The sequence below is a fragment of the Chenopodium album genome, chromosome 14 (genome assembly GCF_948465745.1).
Source record: "Chenopodium album chromosome 14, dcCheAlbu1.1, whole genome shotgun sequence".
Taxonomy (NCBI): Eukaryota; Viridiplantae; Streptophyta; class Magnoliopsida; order Caryophyllales; family Amaranthaceae; genus Chenopodium; species Chenopodium album.
Genome location: NC_137847.1, coordinates 10,467,406 through 10,490,242, shown reverse-complemented (window position 1 = coordinate 10,490,242; position 22,837 = coordinate 10,467,406). Strand labels below are relative to the sequence as shown.

The following is a 22,837-nucleotide window of genomic DNA, read 5'->3' as shown; positions in this document are numbered from 1 at the left end:
TCTCTTTAGGTAGCCCCCAAGTGAATTCTTATCTTTTGAATTTTATTTTATCAGGCTGGGCCTAGGGAGTTCGTCCCTCCGAGGATGTCTATCTATTACCAGGGCACGTTCGGACCGATCGAGGAGATGATTCCTCCAGCCCCCGAGGATTAGCGTTTTGTGGAGCGCTTCATTCCTCGTCACCAGACTCGGGTGAGCTTATCTTATTTTGTTGCTTTCGTATTTGTTTTGTGTTATTACTGACATTATTCCCTTGACAGTTTTCTCGCGAGGTGTATAGACGCCTTTTGTAGCCAGCTCGTGAGGTTACGAGACCGAGCTACCTGTCGGAGGAGCGACGTTGAGAAGGTATCTCTCTTGTTTTTTGTATCACCTTTCATTATATCTTTCCTTGGTGTCTGACTTGATTTACCTTTGCAGGGACAACCTATTCCTTCACCCCGCACTCGGTCGAGACCCGAGGCTAGGAGAGAGCCGAGTAGATCTGGCTCAAGGCGTCGCCGCACTTCTGATAGCGGCCGAGGTGGTCGGTCTGAAGCTGCTCCGACCGAGGGCTCGACTTCTTGTCCTGAGGATGTCTTTGCTGGGCCGATGGGCCAAGGAGGTGCGACATCGGCTCCTCCGATGGGTGGTGGGACGTATGAGGTCAGCTCGTCGTCGCAGCAGCCCTTGCAGCCTCAGCCGTTGTCGATGGGTGTGCCTGGGTGGACTGGCCCTGAGCTAAGATTTCCGCCGACTGACGGATCAGGAGATGGTGAGGAGCATACTCCCCGGACTACAGTGTTCTTTGATATGATGGGCGTACCTCATCATTTACGGCCTCCGGTGCCATAGTTTGTACCTGTACTTATTTTTGACTTCATAGGACTTTGTCTTTCGTATTATATGACTCATATTGTATGTACAAGCTTTTTATATTAAGCCTGTTTTATCTTTGCATTTTATTTTTCATTTTATGTGCATGTGAGTGTGTGTATCTGTGACTTTATTTTCGAGCAAAAATTTCCGTCATTTTTATTACCAATGGAGGGTATCCGACTTTCTCCTCTAAAAGAAAAAATGAAAAATAAGATGAGGTCGAATAAGTCTAAGCTCAATTTAAGAAAAAAGGCAATATGGAATGGATTTGTATGAGGGTATTGAATACCAGGGTGTAATGTGCAAAATCAAAGTCGAATTGAAGTCAGAAAAACGCGGGTTGCATAGCGCGTAATTATCGCTTGCTCAAACGCGTTGTCGCCATGCGTATCCTTTTGTCGCCAAGCGACAGACTTTGTCGTCAGGCGACAAACTTGTCGTTTGGCGACAGACTTGGTTTTCGAAATCCTTACAGAATTCGAAATCTGCCAAAAAATTGTTTATAAATAGCCCCCAAATCTGTCGATTTCCGTATAATTCAAACAGATTAACTCAAAAAATTAATCATGGCTTTAATTAAAAAGAGTTTTTGTGATTTCACTCGTGAGTGGTGTCGTTTTTTAACTGCTAAAGAGAGAAAAGAACTCGACTTTTTTCATATGGGGGGTATTTATGGTATAAAGGGGGTAGATCTTGATATAGATTTCATTCACACCGCCTTAGAATATTGGGATCCTAATACTCATTGTTTTGGATTAGGCTATGATGAAATTTGCCCTTTACCAGAAGAGTTTGGTGCCATTCTAGGATTTCCTCCATTAAATCTTGTGGTAATGCCTTCGGTGAGTGATTATTATTATTACAAAGATTATGAGCGTTTCCTTGACCTTAGGGGTAAAGATCTAAAAAACATAGTGCATGGTAATAATGTTAATTTAAAAGAATTTGCACGTTTTTATTTTGATAGACCACGCTCCGAATCTTTTCATGTCTATAGGAGAAGAGCTTTCCTCTTTTGCATGCTTAGCCAATATTTTCTTACTAATGGTAAAAATAATGATGGTCAAGCAATCATTATGTCTGTGCTAGAACAAATCGAATCTGGGCAAAATCCGATGCCATTAATTGTTGGAGAGACTATGCTTAGTCTTGATGAGTTAAAAAAGAATCCAGAAGCACCTCTTCGAGGGTCTCCAATTTTATTACAGGTAGAAAAATAATATTCTTAATTACAGAAATTAAAAATATATTTTTGTATAGCAATACTGATTATGTGCATTGATTATTTTACAGATGTGGCTCATGGAGAGACTAGAATTAATTAGTCCTCCTGATAATATTGACAAATATACCCCCAATTGCTTTGTTCGGTGAAAGAAGCGTTTCTCCTTGAAGATGGGTCGCCATGAGTGGGGCAAAGTGTTTGCCTGTTGTGACTTCTCCATTAAATGGGTCATTCCCTGGTGGAAGCTTGAAAAGATGATTGGTTGTAATACCCAACCCTTTTGCCATCTTCCTAGTTTGTCAAAATTGACCTTTTATTATCCCTGTAGAGTAAAGAGACAATATGGGATTGCTCAAACCATTCCTACGGGAGATCTTCGTCGCCCTTATGAATTCCCAGTTTCACAAGAAGTTGAGCGATTTGACGGGTATTGGTGTGCTAGGCCTTTATGGAAAGTGATTTCCCACAAGGCTCCACCTTCTTTGTCCAATGATGTGAAGCAATGGTTGACTGGTAGATCTCAAAAGGACCGAACCAAAATAGAGAAGACCAATGTGAAGACTCGCCTTGGGGACAAGAAAATGCCTGCTAAGGAACGCCTAGGTAAAAGAGTTGAGTTTAAGACTCCTGTGACGCCTAAAAAGAAGAGTGCTAAGAAAGACAAAGGGAAAAGAAAGGTGGACACTTCAAAAAATAAGGTTTGGGTAGAGAAGAAGCATGGAGTTTTAGCTGTGGGAGAGATTATCCATACTAAAATCGAATGTAGAGCCTCTAATGGATGTCTCTTGGCAAAAGTGATTGATGAAGAAGAAACCTCTGACAACAATTGGAAAAGGATGAAAAAAGAAAAGAAAGACTAGAGTATTGCTTTTCCTTCGATTTATTAGACATGTTAAGTTAATTTTATTTTTTTAAGCTTTATTTAAATTCCATCAATGATGTAATTCTTTTACTTATTAATGCAATTTCAGCTTTTTTAATTAAATTAACTTTACATTTGTTCATATGAAGTAATGAAAACAACTTAAAATATTTTTTTCGAAAAATTTCTTCAAGTACGGAAGTCGAAAAAATTTCCAGAATGCACCGAAGTTGTCCAGATATACGCAGAAAATTGGCGTCGCTCATACGAGTCTGTCGCCAAACTTTTGACTTGTCGCCTGGCGACACGCTTGTCGTCTGGCGACAATATTTTTTTTTTTTTGATGCTGGGACGCGAAATGCTTGATAATTAAAGTGGCCGCACCTTTTTTAAAAGGTTGCCTACGTATCCTTTCTTAAGGAATTAGGCCAAACGTAGCTCTCTTGAGTGTCCTACTCAAGTAATTATGGGTAGTACTTCTTAAGTTGGTCAAGATAGGTCATGTTTGAGAATTCATTGTCGTCCATGTCGGTTAACTGAGCTGCCCCTCCTGACAGGATTGTTTTGACAATGTATGGTCCGGACTAATTAGGCCTGAATTTGCCTCTTGGATCCAACACATTCTTCCTTAGTGCTTTTAGTACCAAGTCTCCAACCTTGATGTTTCTTGTCTTTACCTTCTTGTTGAAGTGTCTAGCCATACGAGTTTGGTATCATTGGGTATGATGTAGAGCTTCTAGTCGTTTTTCATCAAGTAGAATTAACTCTTCATATCGTGCTCTAGTCCATTCCACTTCATCGAGTTTACTTTCTAACGCAATGCGTAGAGAAGGTATTTCTAGTTCCACAGGGTATACAACATCCATTCCATAGACTAAAGCGAATGGTATGTTTCCTGTTGACATTCGAATTGACGTGCGATAACCCCAAAGTGCAAAATGGAGTTTGTCAGGCCAATCCTTGTAATTTTCTGTCATTTTCTCGATGATAGTTTTTAAATTTTTGTTAGCTGCTTCAACTGCTCCATTTGCTTGAGGTCTGTAAGGGGAAGAATGGTGATGTTGAGTACCATACTTTTGTAATAATTCTTCACATTCGGCTTGAAAGTGAGTTCCATTGTCAGTTATCATCTCATGTGGGACTCCATATCGACAAATTATGTTCCTTTCGATAAAGAGTGCTACATGTTTTGCAGTGAGTTTAGCATATGATTGTGCTTCTACCCACTTTGTGAAGTAATCGATTGCTACCAAGATATATTCATGACCTCCTGTTCTAGGAGGTGTGATTTTTCCAATTATATCGATTCCCCATGTTGAGAATGGCCATGGTAAGGTGTACGTGTAGAGAAGGGATGGAGGAATATGTTGCAAGTTTGCATAAATTTGGCATTTAGGGCATCTTTTTACATATTGATGACAATCCCTATTCATGGTAGTCCAATAATATCCTTCTCGCATTATCTTTTGGACTAGCATTTTGCCATTAACATGTGTTCCACATACTCCTTCGTGGACTATTCTCATAGTTCTTTAAGCGTCCTTCTTGCCTAGACATAATAGGGCTCGACCTTTAAGTACCCTTTTGTGTAGCTCATCATTTATGAGTACGTATTGGGAAGCCAAAAGTCTCAAAGCTCGTTTTGATCTTTTGTCAGCATGAGGAGGGTATTCTCCTTTGGTGACATAATTGAGTATGTCGGCATACCATGGTTCTTCTTCTTCTTCTTCTTGGATTGTTTCATCATCCTCTATGGCTTGAATATATGCTGGTTTGTGTCTTTTCTCTATCGTTAGAGGCATTTGCTCAATTTCCTTAGGAATCCTAACAATTGAGGCTAGTCTTGCTAAGGCATCGGCAAATTGGTTTTCTTCTCTAGGTAGATATGTGTATTCCACCTTTTCCAATTGATCGGTGAGAGTTTCCAGATATGTTTGGTAAGGGGCTAAGCTTTTGCTCCTTACTTTCCATCTTTTGGAGATTTGGTTGATGATCAAGAAAGAATCTCCGAATATTCGGAGTTTCTTTACACCCAATGCTAAAGCTGTTTCAAGGCCTACCACGCATGCTTCATACTCTGCAGCGTTATTGGTAACGTCGAAATCTAACTTTATTGAAATTGGAACATGCTCCTCTTTAGGTGATACTAGTAGGACTCCTACGCCACATCCCTTTTAGTTTGAGGCTCCATCGAAGTATAAAGTCCAAGTATCATCTTCCGTGACCATTAAGTCTTCATCTGGAAATTCATTGTCATGTATTGGTGTCGAATCTTCTATTGGAAAGTCTGCTAAGAAGTCTGAGACTACAAATCCTTTAATAGCCTTTTGAGGCATGAACCTTACATCAAACTGGGCTAGGTTCACTATCCACCTTGAGATGCGTCCGTTAAGCGTGGATTTCTCGAATAAGTACCTAAGAGGATCCATTCGTGACACTACAAAGACTGTGTGAACAAGCATGTAATGTCTTAACTTGGTTGTGGCCCACACCAATGCGAGGCACAATTTCTCAAGTGGTGTATAGCGCGCTTCATATTTGAGCATCTTTTTGCTTAGGTAGTAGATGGCGTTTTCTTTTCCTTCTACTTCTTGTGCGAGCATAGCTCCCATTGTTTCTTTGGTGACTGTTAAGTACAGCCTTAGAGGAATTCCTGGGAGCGCTGGGGCTAATACGGGAGAATTGACGAGATAGGCTTTGATCTTTTCAAAGGCTTTTTGACACTCGTCGTCCCATATTACTGGCACATTTTTCTTAAGCTTCTTGAATATTGGTTCACATATTGTTGTTAGCTTAGATATGAACCTACTTATATATTGCAACCGGCCAATAAATCCTCGAATTTGCTTCTCGGTTTTAGGCGGTGGCATTGACATGATTGCTTTGATCTTGGTTGGGTCTATCTCTATTCCTCTAGAGCTTATAACGTATCCCAAGAGTTTGCCTGAGGTTACTCCAAAAGTACACTTGGATGGATTCAACCTCATGTTGTATTTTCTTAGCCTCTCGAAGAATTTTCTTAAGGCCTCTTGATGTCCTGGACGATCTCTAGATTTCATAATCATGTCGTCTACGTATACTTCGACTTCTTTGTGCATCATGTCATGGAGTAGGGCAGTTGCTGCTCGTTGGTAAGTGGCACCCGCGTTTTTCAACCCGAATGGCATTACCGTGTAACAGTAAGTACCCCAAGGTGTTATAAATGTTGTTTTCTCCATGTCTTCCTCGGCCACGAGGATCTGGTGGTTGTACCCTGCGTATCCATCCATAAATGAGAGAAGTGCGTGATTCGATGTATTATCTACCAAAATATCGATGTGTGGTAAAGGGAAGTCGTCCTTTGGACTTGCCTTATTTAGATCTCGATAGTCAACACACATTCGAACCCTACCATCCTTTTTTGGGACTGGGACTACATTTGCAGCCCATTCGGGGTATTTGGATACCCTGATAAGACCTGCAGTTATTTGCTTTTGTACTTCTTCTTTTATTTTAAGAGCTACATCGGGTTTCATTCGACGCAACTTTTGTTTTACAGGTTTCATTCCTGGGATTAGTGGTATAGTGTGTTGAGCTATTTCTCTATTAATGCCTGGCATATCTTCATATGACCATGCGAATACATCGATGAATTCTTTAAGTAGATTAATTAAATCGGTTCTTTCATCTTTGTTTAACGTGAGTCCGATTTTAACTTCTCTTTTGATGGTTGGATCTTTTGAGATATCAACCGTTTCAGTGTCCTCAATTATTAGTGTTTTATTTTCAAGTGTTTCCATTGCTTTAATGATTTCTTTGTCATTTTCATCGTTAGTTAAGCAATACTCGTCACCTGGAGCTAAAGAGAAACACGAGGAATAAGGGGAAGAGGACATATTATTAAACTCAAAAATCATTACATCGAATAAAGAAATGTCCGTTGGGAATTGATTGCTAACTATCCTAGGAGTAGAGGGAGGTGCTACAACTAGAGACTTAGAGGACTCGATAGGGGAAGACTCAGACTCAGACTCTGACTCAGACGATTCTTCGAACATTGGCCCTTATCCTGTAGTTATTGAGATCTTCTTTCCGTTTGCAGTAGTTACTTTTACCGTCTTGCGCCATCCTCACACTAAATCCTCTGCTGGAGTGATGAGCTTAGAGGGATCAAAGTTCTCGCTTTGTAGGACTGTTTGAATGAGTGAAGAGTTATCCACTATGTACCTTGGCTCATTCTTTTCTTGCCTAAAGAAAAGTCCCATGACATTAAAGTCAAAGCATGGGGGTGCTTTTTCTTTATGTACGGGAGTTGGAATCTCATCTAGAAAGCAACAATCCAGAAATATTTCGAACCCAGGTTGTCTTATGCCGTTTACAAAGAAGGGTTCTGGAAATTCGTAACATAGATAATCTTCTCCCCCTCTTATGAACTGCCCATTTAAGGTAAGAGGGTATTAATCCATTGGGATTGCTTTCTTTTGTGCCCGAGCATTTCTACGTGCTTTTGATTTTTCCTTGGCTCGCTTTAGATCTTCGAGAGTTGGTTCGAAACCAAGTCCGAAAGTATCTAATTTAGGGAGGCCAGGTAGTCCCATCTGTTTTGCTATCCCTTTCTTCTTTCCTAGGGTCATTCCAGGGAAGTGTCCTTGTTTTCTCAGGATAGCATTGGTTATCATGTTTGAGTGGAGGTCGTAGCGAAGAGGGGTCCTTTCATCTTCCTCGATCAAGGAGACCTCTTCATTAAAGCCCCACAGATCTTCGTCATTCTCATCGTGCTCCACATTGATTAGTGGGTTTTCTACTGTTTTGATCCTCATAGGTGAAGCATCGATTGTAATTGGTACTCCTCCAACTATGGCTTTCACTTGTTGTTGAAGAGATGAAGGGATGGCCTTGAGGTCATGAAGCCAAGGGCGTCCCAACAGTAAGTTGAACGAAGCCTTGATATCTACCACTTGGAATGTGGTGGCATGCTCAATTACTCCTGTCGTTATGTTCATGGTAATTGTACCTAATGCTTGGCGACGTGAGTTATCATAAGCTCTTATCCCTTGTGTTGATGGAGATAAATCTTCATCCCTTATCCCCAACATCCTCGCGGTTCTAAGTAGGCAAACGTTAATTGCCAATCCATTATCTACAAGAGTCATAGGGACGTTCATTCTCTTGCAAATTACTGTGAGATTGAGAGCTTTGTTGTGTTTATCACCTTCCGGTGGTAGATCTTTGTCGAAAAAAGTGATAAAATTAGTAGGACTTGGGAGGTCACTTGTGAGGAAATTAGCCAACCCCTCAGGAGTAGTGTCCGATTCTATCCCTACTTTAGCTAAGGCATCCATGACCGCGATTCTATGTTCTCGGGATGTAGCTAGAAGTTTCCATACGTTCATTTCAACTTTAGTCTTTTTTAATTGTATGAAAACATCGTTGTCTTCTATGATTGGTATGGGAACTTGTTGAGTAGTGGGAATAGGTTGTGTAGTAATGGGAGGTTGCATTCTCCTGGATCTTGTGAGAACATCTATTGGTGAATCCTCTTCATTCTAAATGTCACCTACTGGGTATATTGTCGAGAGTGGAGTTTCTTCGACGTCCTTAAGGTAGACATCCTCATCATCACTATCCCAAACTCCATTAATGGTAGCATCTTGTTCTTGTGGGATTTGAACTAGCTTCTTGTTATCAATCAATCTTTGGACCAAGTCTTTGAACTTGAAACAATTTTCTATAGTATGTCCTCCCGATTGATGATACGGACAGTAGTACCTATCTGTCCTTTTTAGTGATTCAAATGGTCTTGGTTCGAGAGGTTGAATTTTACCATTCTTGGAGAGCATTTTGAACATGTTTGCATAAGAGGTTCCAATTGGAGTGTATGGCCTTTTGCTCCTTTTAGGTGTGTCAATTACTTGGAGGGGGAATGATTTCTTCTCTATAGGAAGAGGTCTACTTTTGAGTACTTCATTTCGTTCCTTTACCACCTCTATGGCCTCGCGTAATAATTCTCTTGCTTCTAGTACAACCTGAATAAGGATACACACTTCTTGTTTTGTCTCCGGTTCTTGCCCACAAGGAAAATGATCCTCGGCATCTTCGAAGATTTCCTCCTCTTCTTCGATAGCTTCGACAGGTTTGATGAGGTTTGAGGGGTCAACCTGATTTTCCTCATCGGAAATAGCCAAGGAATCTGACAGTGGTGCGCTATTGATACTTGCCTTCTTGCTTGCAGGGGGCAATGGAAGTTTGTTATTATCAATTAAATCTTGGATTGCTTCCTTTAGCTTCCAACAATTTTCTGTGAGATGGCCCCTACCCTGGTGATATTTGCAATGTGCATTGGGGTTCCAGCTAGCCGTTCTCTTCTCGACAGGTGGGTCCCCAAACGGTCCTATGGGAGTTATAAAACCTTTTGCATGTAAGCGATCGAATGCGGTGTCATAACTCATACCAATAGGAGTAAAGTTCCTCCGAAGTGGTTTCTTTTGTCCTTGATTATTCATGGCGAGGACTTCACTCAAATTAAAGGTGCCAACATTATTTGAGCGGGTGGTTTTGGAAGAAGAAGGATTGTTGTTCTTCTTGCCTTTCCAGCCACTACTAGAGGTACTATTAGCAGCTTTCTGTTTAGCTAGGTCGACTTCAATATTGATACCAATGTCATAGACGGCCCTAAAGGTGTGCAAGTTATTTTGGTATTTGAGATGCTTGGAATATTTTTCTTGGAGGTTCTTGATAAACATCCTCACTGATTCTTTCTCACTAGGCACCTCAACCATTTTTGCAGAAGTTTCTCTCCATTTATTAAAGAAAGAAGTAAAGCCTTCATTCTCTTTCTACTTGAGTATTTCAAGTTCCCTATGATCGGTTTCAACTTGAATATTGCATTTATATCTATCAATGAAAGCATGTACAATTGACTCCCAACTAGAGGTTTTCTCTTTATCGAGAGAGAAATACCATTGCTGACAAACGGTTTCTAAAGATAGAGAAAACACAGAATGAAAAGCTTTTTTTATCTATTCCCTTAATATTCATTACAGTTTCAAAAGCTCTTAAATGAAAATAAGGGTTATCCATTGCTTTGAATTTTGGGATGTCTTTGGCATTGAACTTCTGCGGAAGAAGATCCTTGTCCACCGAGACCCCTTGTGAGCTGATGCCTTGCAATCTATAGTCATTAGATAATCTGCTCAAGCTTTCCTGGATGAGCTCCATCTGTTTTTGTCTTGCAAGGTCATTGATTTGAAAAGTCAGACTCTTCAACATTTCAGCCATGTTAGCTACCTGTCCCCTGAGTTCGTTGACTTCTTCCTGACTTGCCATTGTCTTCTTAGCTTTCCTTCTTCGATTGATTGGCTTATCAAAAAGCGAGACTTGAACAAATGTGTTGTCCTTGATTAAACGCCCTTCCTTTCTTAACCACGCGTTGTAGATTAAACCATTTTTGTTTTAATGACTTGACTCAAATCGATTTTGACTTTATGGTTAAAAACAAAAAATAGGGTGTGTATTTTTGGAAATGGATTCAAACAAGTGGTTTAATTGGAGGATTAATATCCGACTTACCCCCCTAAAAAAATGACGGAAAACACACATTCAAGACTCTCTAGACATGATCAAGGTGTGACATACAAGTTAAGTGTGTGTTTTGTAAGTGAGTGCAAGTGACATGCTTTGACTCTTGTGTATGACCATGGGACTAGGTGCCTAGACTCAATTAAGGACTTAACAAATTGATTAAACTGATTAGCAGACTGTTAAATAGACTCGTCGTGATGACTCGAGTAAAAATCTGGACTGTCGCCGCAATTTAAAGCTTGTCGCCAGACGACAAACCTGTCGCCAGGCGACAAGCAGTAAACTGCAGCGCCACAGCCCAAACTCCTGCGCCATTTCTGGAACATTAATCTGGGACCGTTTCTAGTGATTGTACTCTAAGGGGACATGCCTAAAGTCGTACTAAGTCAGATTAATTATTTAATTAGTCAAATTAATTAATTAATTCATTAATTAGACAAAGTCCTTTTTAGTCATTAATTGGTTTATTAGACTTAAACACAAGTCAAACAAACAGTTAGCACATATAAAGTATGCACAAGCAAAGAATGCACAAATAGTCAAGTAGTCACAACATGATGCAATGAGTTTGCAACCTAACCATGGCTCTAGTTCTCTAAAGTTCGGGATATGGGTTAGTCAAAGAGGGTCCATGGTTATGAGTCCGGATGCACCGCGCAGAAGCCTTACCTTTGGAAGGGTTGTCGCGAGTGGATGGGACCCCGCAAGTTAAAAAACTTGCTTCCACGGTTTGGTGGATTCACAAAATCGGATGTACCCGTCGTTCCCAGGAGCGTTCGATTCGGTAGATGGAGCGTGAACCCCCAGAGGGTTATGTCCATATGTAGAACACATATGGGTATCAGAAAAATGAGAAAAACTCAATCAGGAAGTAGAATCGAGCCAACAGTGCTAGAAATGGTCAAAACAAGAAGGCAGAGTTCTGGCTCGGTATTGGAAGAACTTGGCGCCAGACTACAGGGACTGTCGCCGCAAAAGTACCCCTGTCGCCAAGTGACAGAACTGTCACCAGGCGACATAAGCACTTTACAGGCGACAAGCCCTGTTTTCTAGGCGCTAGTTCCTACATGCCTCAGCAGGTATCTACGTTCTAAGAATTTTCCAGATTTCGCAGCGTTATTTCAATCCTATGTTTTTGAATCAGTTCGGATGGTCTATCCAATGAGGACCTTTTTTATGCATATGACAATAATGCTAATCAAAATTACGCACATGAAATACTTAGAACTTTTCGAGTCTCATCCACTCATTCTAAATCATTGCCGAAATAAATTTCAGGAATTAAAATAGAAATCCTCCCCAGTGGAGTCGCCAAAAACTGTAGGGAATATTTCAAGCATTACCCCAAACTTGAAACCCACTGTGATCATACACTTAAGCATGGTGGCGTCCAAAGGAAAGGAAGCTAGAGCAAAAGAGTCGCCAACAAGTTTTAGGAACTTGTAAACCGTTCACAAGGTGAAGATTACACCCCTTAACGATCCATGAGATCGTCAACTCCAAAAGGTCTTGAACCAAATAGGGTTCGGGGATGAAGGTAAAAATCCAACCTAAAAGAGATTGAACCTGCCCTAATAATAGGCCTCTACTTCATTCTTCTCGTATTCATGTGCGCTTTCTGACTAACATGCAATCAACAGATTAACCCTAAACCTGTTTATCTATGTTGGTTGAACTTAATGCACAAGCAAAACTATTATTGGTGATCACTTGAATTATAATCAAATTAACCCTAAACAAGATTATTAATTATCTTATTAAGCGTGATTACAAGTACAAATTCCCTTTAAACCTGCATAAAAGGCGTGATCAAGCAATAACAATAATATATATCAAGCAACATAATAACAATCATAATAATCATCATCACAATCATGTTAAAGCTCAATAATAGCAAGATCCTAGGCATGATACTAACAAGATTAATAACAAATCCTAGCATGTCACTAAACAATAAAGATCAAAGCTTTAGCCCTAGCATGATACTAACATGCTATTAGGAAAGAAAATAGGAAGCATCACAGGAATCATAATAAGCATATTTGATATTATAACCTTTTCCCTAAACATGATACTAGAAAGCAATAATAACATCCTAACATGACACTAGGAATTGAACAAATTTAAACATGTTTTCCACAAGAATAGAGCAATAAGATTACATACTTTGATGCCTCGTATCTCTTTCTAATAACAAAATACACACGTTAGTAACTTCAAGGAAAATAATAAATCAAACAATTAAATAAAATAATTGAAATAGAGATTAGGGACCAAACCCTCCGAAATTATAACCTTTCACGTCTAGGGCGAAGACAACTTCGAACTTAACTAGGTGTGTCTAAATCTCGTGAATGCGGAATTTTGTTAGAGGGAAGGTTTAGAAAAAGAGAGAGAAAGATTCTAGGTTTAGAGAGATGATGATTGTGAATTGAAGATGATGAGAATTGATTGATTGTTGATTGCCTCAAAAACGGAGGTTCAGGACCCTATTTATAAGAAAACAGTCCGGAAATAGGTAAAATTTGATAAGGAATAAAACTCCACGTTGTCGCTGCAAAACGACCTTGTCGCCAGGTGACAGGCTGGATTTCCACGCGCTTTCAACACGGAGTCCACATATGAATCAAAATTGATTTGTGAAGTCCGTATGAAAACTGAAATCGTATTTTTCATAAAATCATATTTTATTCCAAATAAAACTTTATCAAAATCTAATTATTAATTCTAATCTTATTAGGATTAAAGAAAACCTTCTAGAGAATTCTAGAAGACTATAATCAATTCTAATAACTTTAGGAATAATAATTATCATTGGGCCCTCCCCTAGATCATTGGGCTACATGTAAAGATCAAACCGGGCCCAGTTTAGTATTTTGGCCATAACTTCCTCATTATTCATCGGAATTGGGCTTATAATATATCGTTGGAAAGCTCTTTGAAAGCCCCATCCAACTACACTATTATTGGACCCTTGTCGTGGACCAAACTAAACTGGATTGGCTGTTTTCATAAAATAGAGTTGTTTTTCGAGAACAGAAAGAAAGAATTTTTAAAACTAACCGCAACACCTGACCTTTCACACTTTCACCTCATTCGATAATCATTCGACGCAAAAGGTATTCATCACTGGGTTTGGTTTTGGGGAGACACATTTGGGTGTCTACACCTCATCTCCATATTTGCAGAGAAGAAGCACTGTTAATACAAGTGTTACTTTGCAATTATTCTTCATCAAATTAAAAATAATGTTGCCCCACTGCTACAGGCTACACAATGCCAATGAGGTTTAAGTTGTAGCAGCCTAAAATCTCAGTTGCAATATCCCAAAATACTTTTACAATGTAGTTGTCGTCCAGGATCTTATACCGTGACTTCAACACAAACAATATGCATACCACCCTCGTCCCTAGTAGTAAAAAGGAAACTTAGAAAACAAGCGCTAAACTTTAGGGCATGCTCAACAACGAACTAATTTTGGAGATGATGAGTTTTGAGTTGAAAAAATCACTTACAGGTTCCAATAGGTCATTTGGTGAAATTGAGGTCAAACATACAAGTAGTTTTTAGATTCAAGGGTATAATACTGTTTTACAAAAGCAAACAAAAAGCTTAGCTTTGGAGTAAACTTTATCCATTCTTTTTCCATTTAGAGGAGCTACTTGTGCTAAGCACCTATATCAAGCGCAATTACTTAAAAGACTCACAGTTGCATAAAACTTACAGAAAAAATATTCATGCTTGCAAAAACACTATCACTTCAACAAATTTATATTCATGCTTGCAAAAACATTGTCACTTCAACATATTTGCAAAAGGATACAATGATAAATGCAACAGCAACAACAACAACAACATGCTTAATCCCAACCAATGAGGGAGAGCGGCTAATGAAAACAAGGAAGACAGATTAAAGGGGTCGATTACACACATAACTTTATGTTTAAAAAAACGGGGGGAATTAACAATACTAATCTCTAGGCATAATTCATTATTTGATAATCATATTCATACTCGATCAATGACTTGCAAGCTGTCGATAACCAACAATGCCCATAATCATGTTATGCTTTTCAATCTGCATCCCCATAATTAGAAACCTCCTCCTATGCAACATTACTACCAAGTAGAAAAAATTGATCGATGGTATCCCAAGCACGCATTCAATTCCTTACATGTAGTAATCAAATTCACTGAGAAGCATCTAATATGGCATACTATCATATAAAAGTAGTAATAGTAGTGGTAGTAGTTGTTGTATGGATAGAATTGCATACCTAAATAAGGATGAAGTGTTTGGCTTCATAATAACCATCAAGGGTAAAGCACTTGGAATCAATAAGAGTGACAAGAACCTCTTGAGGAGAGGTGCGCTGGACTTTGAATCAAACGAAGCTAAGATCGGACCTGCGTGGATCATCGGTTAATTTATAGGTACATGAGTTGGCCAAGCACAAAACATTGTTTCCCAACGGAAGCATGGTCGCATCTTCAGCATAACAAAAACGTTGGGGATTAAGATACTTGTCATCATAATAAGACACATTCAACCAAGCTTTACTAGACAGATTATAGGCAGAAATGGAATTTTTGGGCGTCTTCTCAGTATGAACGTAAAGAACATCATCGACCAAGGCAGTGGCTGGATACCAGTTGGACATATACTCCTGGTCTAGGCATTCCCAAGTACCAAGTTGAGGATAGTAAGCAAAGAGGTGACATATAGGACCGACATGCACAATCATCCTATGATTCTTGTGATCAGGAATGACAGGATTAGACACAAAGAGGTTAGAAGGATGGTAACGATCAGTAACCATAATTGAAGATGGTATGGGAGGCAAGGCCTTCCACTCTCCAACCTCGTCTTCATCCTCAGGTTCAAACACCTCTCCAATTTTGCATGATGCAAAGGCATATATTTTACCATCGAGCACAGCACAAGGTGGTTTAAACAGAAAATACAGCATTTTGGGACCAACTTCAAACCTAGTAGGCTCCAAAACCAAACCACCCTTACGAGCAACAGCATCAACAGCATGAGCATTAGAGTCAACATCATCAAGGCCAGGAGGATCAGTTGTTTGTAAAATTCGATCACAGGGTATGCTCAACTTGGCACGGGAAGTGTGCGAGCGAATATGGTGTTCTCCAGCTGCAGCTATAAATTTAGGAAGTGAGGTGATTATATCTTCCTTCAAGTGTCCGCCAACACAATAAATCATGGATCCTAAATAAAAGTGTAACCATCAGCATAGCCTTGATTCACCAATGTGGCAACAGGTTTTTTTGTTATTTTCTTTGTTTCCAAATCCAATACATAGAATTCTGAGACCCTTGTTGGCATTGCCATTTGGACTAAGATTAGTTGTTCCAATTCTTCTTTTTTCGGCTTCCCCCTCTCCTTAAAATTACTACAAGACCTCATCAACTTTCCTTCCATGACAAATAAATAATTTTGTCATAATTCCAAAAAAAAATATATAATTAAATGTAAAATCGATTTGATTTGATATCATGAGCAAAATCCAAATCCATGGATTGAAATATGAAAAGCACACACACATGAATTACAGATTCATAACTGATTAATTATAACCTTAATTTATGTAATTCATCTTCATATTTAAATCCATGAATTAACAACTTAAACAGACAAAAAAATGTACATATGAAAACTTCTTATAGATGAATGAATGAAACAATTGACACTAAGAAATTAAAAAAACATATAAATCTAATGAAAAAATCAACAACAAAAACTTACCTTATCAAACATACAATTGAACAGGAGCGCCGACGGAGAGAGGCGCAGCGGCGCCGGCGGTGAGAGAAGCACCGTCGGTCTGAGATTACGGCGGGAGAGATAGAGTAAAAAATTCTAGGGTTTTACTTGCTATCTTTATGTCAAATCGTTGCACATAACTTGTAACGGAGGTAGTATAATGAAAAATATAGTAAAATGGGGTCTCGTTTGATTCGTCTTGATGTGAACTTTTTTAATATATAATTTTTATAATATTTTATTACCCATATTAAAGGTATTCTCATTCAAAGTTATGTCTTGGGAGATGTGAAAAAAGTGAATGGGGCAAAGAATTAGGGACGGAGAGAGTAAAAACTTTCAACCGCTCTGTTAGTGAATAGTGGAAACAAATGTATCGAGGGGCCAAAAGTTTGCTAAAATTACTTAAAAGTGTGTTAGTGGGTTATAATTAAGTGGGAGGAGGAAAGAGAAAAAGTGGGTTATAACTGTGTGTTAGTGGGTTTTAACAATCGTATAATGGTAATTAAGTTGAAATATTTTTATATTATAAGAAAAGAATCAAATTGTTTCTACTTTTTAGTTACAGCCTAAAATAAAAATTGTTCTCACTATTAGGTGACGGAGGAAGCTAAGTAGGTTAAACATAGTTGCTCGATGTTTTAGCTAGGGCTGGTTAACATGTCAGGTTGTGTCTTTCGGGTCGATGATAAACGGGTTGTGATTTCATCTGCAAAAATCTAACCCGTTTATTATTCGAGTTGAAAATCTCAACATTGACCCAACGTATTTATTAAACAAGTTACCCATTTACCCCGTTTAACTCAATTATCAATTATAAAAATTGTAAATAATATCTCAAATAGTTACAATACTAAGTTTATAAGTATATACTTACTCCATTTTCTTTTAGTCGCATCATCTTGAGATGGTGCACTATTCACTTTTTTTTCTTTTTTTTTTAGGGGAAGAAAGTTTTCGTTAATAATCAACCATACGGCATCTACAAAAGAGGACAGAAAATAAACGAATACAATTGAAATTAAACCAAAAACTAAATCTAAATCAATAGAACTACAATCACTAGTGAAATCGAACATTGAAAAATACCATTGTCTCTTCAATCGCTGACTTCTACAACTTCTTACAAGGGGGTCTTGCGATTTTTGGTAGGTCTTCACTAGTGGAAAAGACCTCAACTGCTGCAAAGCAATTGCTGCGGTTTCATGTGGGTCGAAGAAATTAGGGAGGTAACAAATTTGGAGGCAAAAAAAAAAGAATCAACTGCTGCAGTTTTTCTAATACCCGCAGCAGTTACAGAATTGCTGTGGTTTAAATTAGCAAAATTGAAGCGCAACAGTCAGTTAGTTAATTACCCCAAATTTGGAAGACCCGAATTAAAGGAACGCGGGTTAAAAAACCCGATTGCATGACACGCGGGTCATGGCCACCTAAGTATAAAACCCTAAAACCTAAATTAATCCCTCATTGTCATTCTCATTTCATTTTCTCTCTCCTCACCCCCTCCGTCTCTCTCTCTCCTCACTCCCTCTTCTCTCTCTTCGTTTCACATCAACATATTTTCCAAATATTCACCCAAAATCACCTTAAAATCTCAAATATTCACCCAAATTCACCCCAAAATCCCCAAAAATACCCCTAAATTATTAGATATGGGTAGCACTATCAAAATGGTTTGACAGTTTAGGTTCAGTTCGGTTTGAAATCGGTTCGGTATTAAATAGAGTCGGTTTGAAATCGGTTTAAGTGTCTCACAGGTCGGTTTCGGTTCGATTTAAATAGTTATCGGTTCGATTCGGTTTCGGTTTATTCTTGAGCGGTTTTAATTCGGTTCGGGTTGTAAACAGTCCGGGTAGTAACGGTTCGGTGCAGACGGGTTGCGATTTGTTAACAGTGCGGTGTAAAAAGTTTTTATCCCGGTTCAAACAGTTTCAGGTTGGAAACGGTTTCGGGTTAGAAACAGTTCGGTTCTTTTTTGGTTCAGTTTATAACTGGTTCGGTTCTTTTTCGGTTCAGTTTATAACTGGTTCGGTTCTTTTTCGGTTCAGTTTATAACTGGTTCGGTTCTTTTTTGGTTCAGTTTATAATTGGTTCGGTTCTTCTACGGTTTAACGTTATTTAGATCGGTTCCATTTCGAGTTACTAAATTACGGTTCGGGTCGGTTTTGGTTTCAAAAAATCGATTGTTTATCGAGTCGTTTGGATTCGGGTAGATAAATGGTTTTAGTTTGAAATTTGATAGTACTTGCTAACCTTTTGCGTCAACAAGTTTTATGTAAAGTCGTGAATCATTTCATATTTAGGCATCATGTTATAAACAAATTCTCATTGATTTTATAAATACATATTATGTTCTATTTCAAGTTTAGTCATACTGATCTTACTAGTTTATTACGAAGTAGATTAAAAGTTAGTGTATTAATGTATTATTGTTTTACAACTAGGTTATTATATGCTTCTTATTTAATCATTTAAATACTAGTATCATAGTCATGATTTGATGAGTTCTTGTGAAATGGAAATTTGCAATTTGGTAATTCGATACTTGATTAGTCAACAAGATTGATAATTATGACTCGTTCATCATTATATATTTTCATCAATTTATGAAGATATTACAAAGTAGTTTGATTTGTATAATGAAAGAAAACATTAATGACTAATAAACAAGGTAATATTGATTAGTTCAATCGATCATGTGTACACATTAACACATAGCATCTACCATCTCATAGTTAAATATTCATATGTATTAGTACAAAGTTATAGACTCATGAGTGATCTTTTTAAATTTGTCTATTTATACATTTTATTAATATAACGTTTTTACAATTTTTACGTGTATCGGTGTATGAAAATAAAGATATAGATGTTTTAATACGTGTCTTGGAGACTTATCCCGATCAAATGGGGCAAAAAAATAATTAGGAATTAAGGGAAAAATATTTTTGTAGATGAATATACAACACACAAACATACACGGATCACCACTCTCAACCATAGATTAAAAAATCAATGGTTAGATTCTTTCTCCCACAACACATACGGATCACCACTCTCAACCATAGATTAAAAAATTAATGGTCAGATTTACATGAAATACCTTTTGAAACCCTTTCACTCTCACTCTCACTTTACCACTTTCACTCTCTATTCTCACGGCGCCTCATTCTTTCTCTCTCTTATCTCATTCTCAGATCTCCCTCTCCCTCATTCATTCTCAGTTCTCCCTCCCTCTCATCTCAAATCTTGCAATTGTTTGAAGCTGCCCAGAATGACGAACTTTGAAGCTGCCCAGAATACCGAACTTTGAAGCTGTCCAGAATACTGAACTTTGCAAATCTCCCTCTCTCTCATCGGTGTTGTTGCTGCCCAGAATCTCCCTGAGCTGCGTCCTATATTTTACTCTCCAAATTCAGGTATGAACTCTCTCTTTCTTGTACTTCTTGCCACTTATTTACTAGGATGTTGTAGAATCTGAGCTAGGATGTAGAATTTGATTTAATCAGCTCTAAAGTTGTAGAATTTGAACAGCCCCATAATAATCAAATGGCCTACCTAATTAAGTATGGCAGCTATTAAGAAGTGTGGATGAATTTACCATTTAGTCATTAACCATCTAAACATGAGATGCCCATAATAATGATTTATCCAGTGACAAAGGATGCCGATTATCGTGGCTAGATGTGGCCTTAAATTACCAAACTATGGAACAATGTTCAACCAACTCTCTCTAGTCCAAGACCAACCCAACATTAGAGGGTCACAAACTCACAATCAATCTATGTATATCTTATAAATCATGGTTTTGCCTCGATATATATTTTTTACAAAAAAAAAAAAAATTCAAAATTTTTAAGTGTTTACTGTATTTTGATTTGAGGCAAATGTTGTTAGCAATAAGGTTTTGTTTATACAAAAATGAACAAATCTTGTTACAAATTAAATGACCTATGTATGAATCGGTTAGAATAAGTTTTTCTAATATAGAACATATTGTATATGAAATTTTAATTTAATATGACTATTATAGCCAATTGTACAATTATACAGATTGAGAATTTATGTATTTATTATCATTTTTGTTTTCATTTTTTTTTATGAACACTCTAAAGCAAGATGGGTTGCTACTGAAATTTGATTATATGAGTTAAAAAAAGAGTTCAATGTCAGTTTAATTAGTGTTCATCTTATTTAATTTTCTGATAGTTAAAAATTAATGGGTTGCTACTAAAATTTGATTATATGAGTTAAAAAAAGAGTTTAATGTCAGTTTAATTAGTGTTCATCTTATTTAATTTTCTGGTAGTTAAAAATTAATGGGTTGCTACTAAAATTTGATTATATGAATTTAATTAGCGTTCATAGAAAGATTATTGACCTGGGATTGACAGTGAAAAACATTTGTTATAAGGCTGAAATTGTTGTTTTGTTTCTATTTTTTCAGCAATGGAGCTAGGGTATGAAAATTATGATGAGGAAACTATAGATTCTCAAGACTCTGTTCAGAATCAAGATTCTTCTCAACAGCAAGTCACTACCACTAGTGGTAGTAAGCGTGGACGAACATCAGATGTTTGGAGGCACTACACCTTTTTTGATAAGATGGTTGGTCTTGCTCTGATAAGATATGCGCGATGCAATGTTTGCGGTAATGAATATAAAGCACCAGGTAAGGCTGGTACTTCCACTTGTAAAGCTCATACTAAGGCATGCATGAGTAAAAATCCACAACATCCTGCAAATAAAGAAAGTGGTGTTCAGCCTTCGTTTAATCAAACTCGTCATTTACAATTGCTTGCTAGAGCTATAATTTTGCATTCCTATCCTTTAAATATTGTGGAGCATCATGGCCTTAGGGAAGTTTTTACGAATCTGAATCCTAATGTGAAGCATGCGTGTAGAAACACTATTTTGAAATATTGTATTGCTGAGCATGATAAGTTTAAGTCCTTGTTGTTGCAAAATTTTTCTAGAATTGAAGGTAGAGTTAGCTTCACTTGTGACTTGTGGACAGCATGCACTAATCGAGGTTATCTCACTTTAACTGCACATTATGTTGATAAAAATTGGTGTCTAAGGTCTAAAATTCTGAATTTTAGATATTGTGGTCCTCCTCATACTGGTGTTGAAATAGAAAAATTTGTGTTTAAACTTATTGGGGAGTGGAACCTTCAGGGTAAAGCTTTTGCAATTACTGTTGATAATGCTCGATCCATGGATGTTATGGTTAATCTTTTGAAGAAAGATTTAATGTTGACTTCTCTCTTCCTTGTAATGGTAAATTTTTTCATATTCGATGTTCAGCTCATGTCTTGAACATTATTGTTCAAAGAGGTTTGAAAGAAGTTGATAGTAGTGTTCAAAAATTGCGTGAATTTGTAAATATATTGATTCTTCGGACTCTAGACTTACTCAATTTGAGCATGCTCTTTCTGAGGTTAACTGTGTGTTTAATGGTAAGTTACGTCTTGATGTTGTGACTCGTTGGAATCCACCTATACGATGCTCCGAAAAGCTTTAGAAGCAAAGGAAGCCTTGAAAGTGGTTATCGATAAGTTTATGGGTTATGAATTCAAACTTTCGAATGATGAATGGGATACCCTTGTAAAAATATGTAATTTCCTAAAGCCATTTTATGAAATCACTGTGTTATTTTCTGGTTCAGAATATCCTACTACAAATTTGTATTTTGCTAGTGTTTTGAAAATTGAGCACACAATAACTAAAGCCCATATAGACCCTAAACTTGCACCCATGGCAAAAAGTTATACTTGAAAAGTTTGAGGGCTATTGGGATGACTATAGTTTGATCCTTTCAATTGCTATTGTTCTTGATCCTCGCTATAAGCTTATTCGAGTGACAAAGATGTTGAAAGTGCTTTATGTTGAGGAGGCATGTGTTGAAAAGGCAAAGGTGATTAAAGATGCTCTTTTGGAGTTGTATAACTTTTATTCTTCTATGTCTTCCGGTTTTAACTCAAGTACGATTGTTCCCCCCTCCATCCTAATTGTGATCGATAAATCAAATAGTGACTTGGATGATGACATATTCAAGGTAATTAATTTCTGTTTACTGCGGTTTACAAAAATAATAATTGTAAGTTTTAATTTTATTATTTAATAAAAGCATTTTGTTTGAACTTTTCTAGGATATTGATGATGATGATGATGGCCCATTAAATTGGCCATCAATGGAGATTGATAATTATTTGTCTACTCCTCGTCAACCATCTTATGAAGGGTAGAAATATGATGTTCTCAAGTATTGGGAATCTCAAATTAGTGTGTACCCAACATTAGTTGTTATGGCTAGGGATGTTTTGGCCATTCCTATAACATCAGTAGCCTCTGAGTCTTCTTTTAGCATGGGTGGTCGTATTTTAAACAAGTATAGGAGTGCGCTTTTGCCTAAGAATGTTGAGGCATTGGTTACCACACAAAATTGGTTACGTGGTTATGATTGTGATATTGAAGAAGACGTCCTTGAAATTGGTAAAGAGGTGATAGATGAAAGTTTTGCATCTAATTCGGAAGGTATTGACGT

The 22,837-nt window shown here is 37.7% G+C and overlaps 1 long non-coding RNA gene across 1 annotated transcript; it reads left to right on the top strand.

The window, feature by feature from the left end:
- The first annotated feature begins 19,484 nt into the window (after positions 1-19,484).
- LOC145578883 (uncharacterized) lies at positions 19,485-21,257 on the top strand. The gene is made up of 2 exons (XR_014098939.1): positions 19,485-19,709; positions 20,738-21,257. It is a non-coding gene; the product is annotated as an uncharacterized LOC145578883 (long non-coding RNA).
- Positions 21,258-22,837: the final 1,580 nt, after the last annotated feature.